Here is a 2,019-nt window from a genome sequence, read left to right as displayed (position 1 = left end):
AGGCCCCGCCCTTCCCCTTCCCCCTTCTCCTCCAGGCAGGGCTGGGGGTTTCCCACTCTGTTTGAAAACAGCTCTGCAGGCTGGAGTTCAACCAGCCTGCAGAGCTGTTTACAAAAGCAGGGACTCCGCAGGTTTCTCTGCTAAAAGGTGAAATCCACGTTTTCTCTCATAAAAAGGGAAAATCCATGGTTTTCTCTGGTTTTCCATGGGAAACCAGGTTCCTTGGTGATCAGAAGAATGGAGAATGGCAGCCTGAGAATACTTAGGAAGAAGGAAAGTTATAAGAGGTGGCTTTGGGTAGATGGTTGATAGAGACTGGTAGCATGTAGCGGAATACTGGACAAGTTGGAAAAGGCAGGTAAGGTACAGATGTGAGGAGAGGTGGCGGAGGAGGATTTTCAAGACTGAATTCAAATGGAGGTAAGAGAGGATTAAACTGACAGCACAAAGTGGTGGGAGAGGGGTTAATAGGTTGGGAGGGGAGACAAGGGAAAGCAAAGCTTTCCAGAAGAGGAGTAGTGCGAAGAGTGGTGTTTAGGAGTTGAGAAAAAAAGGGAAGGGAAAGAAATTGGCTTTTATATTTTGGACAAAACTGTGGGAGGGGCTTACTGGGGGAGGCTGGAGAGTGGAGTTGTTTGGATTTATAACTGACAGAATGGGGCATGTTTGTGTTAACACTTCTAAATTCAAATGCCACATCCTCCATTTTGGATGGAGACAGTTGCTGTACCCTTTGTACCCACTGTGTGTTAGGGTCTTTGCACTGATGGTAAAGATGTTAAAACCAGGGTCTGTGACATGGGCAGCAGCAGCAGCAGCAGGAGGAGTTGTGTCACCTGCAGCAACTGTGGCTGCTCTGCTGGCAGTAGCAATAATTGCCATTCTTGCACCTCCTCTAGTGGGTGTCTGAGCCTGATGCCCCAGCTGTCCACCACTGGTTATGCCATTGCTGGGAAGTTGTAACAGAGTCATTAAATAGCATCACCTTTGGATGCCTAGCACCTGTGAAAATAGATCATAGACAGCAGCCTATTGGGAGGAAGAGTCTGGAATTTCTCACCGTTGGTATATGGCAAGGGATTGGAATTTAGGGGGAAGGAGAAAAGGTGGGTGGTTCAGCAATACATGAAATAAAGACAGGGGCTCTGCTTGCCTGGCAGTTGACCAAGGCTTGACTTCCAAGTAAGAAAGAGTCCAGAATAAGGGGGATTACTTCTCAGGAGGGTTTTCTATTTTACCAGCATCTGTAACTCAAGTGCTTTCTTAAAAATAAAAGTCACTGCAGTCAAAAAATCCTAAAGTCCTTGCTTGCTTACCTGTCTCTGAAAGGGTTAACTGAAAAATGCAGGGATGTGAAACTTAGGGAGCCTGTTTAAGCAACTGGAGGTTCTGGACAGCTGAGGCAGGAGTTTCAGAGTTTGTAGTAGTTGGGCTGCAGAGCCCCACACAGGAAAAGACAGCAGACAGGGGCCTGTACCAGGAAATGTGCTTAGGGCTACGGACAGACATTACACATAAACTGATTTAAATGATCAGAAACTGGTTTAAACCTGTAACAGAACAGATGTTCAATGCACATAAACCTGTTTGAAAATGGCTGAAACTGGTTTGAGATAAACCTGGTTGAATGTAGCATCAGACTTAACTGATTTGGGTTAAACCTGTTTAAGCAATGTCTGTCCCAGACCCCTTGTTGGTTTAAGCTAAATCAGAGTCCCCCATCATCCTGGCATGCTCTCTGAGCTCAGCTGAGCTCTCTGCTCTACAGCAGAGCTGGCCCCTCCCCTCTGCTCCCTAGCCAGAGCTCCAGCAGAGACTTTCAGGCACAGCAGAGTCTGCTGGCTTCCCCATGCCTCCTAACCCCTCACCACTCACTGCTTAAGCAGGGATCCCTTCCTTCTCTCTGCCACAGCATGGATCATAGCTAGCATGTGATTTCATAGATTTCATAGACATCAGGGCTGGAAGGGACCTCGGGAGATCATCGAGTCCAGCCCCCTGCCCAAAGGGCAGGAAGTC

The sequence above is a fragment of the Crocodylus porosus genome, unplaced genomic scaffold (genome assembly GCF_001723895.1).
Source record: "Crocodylus porosus isolate Cpor-Errol unplaced genomic scaffold, CroPor_comp1, whole genome shotgun sequence".
Lineage (NCBI taxonomy): Eukaryota > Metazoa > Chordata > Crocodylia > Crocodylidae > Crocodylus > Crocodylus porosus.
This window is presented reverse-complemented; position numbering follows the sequence as displayed.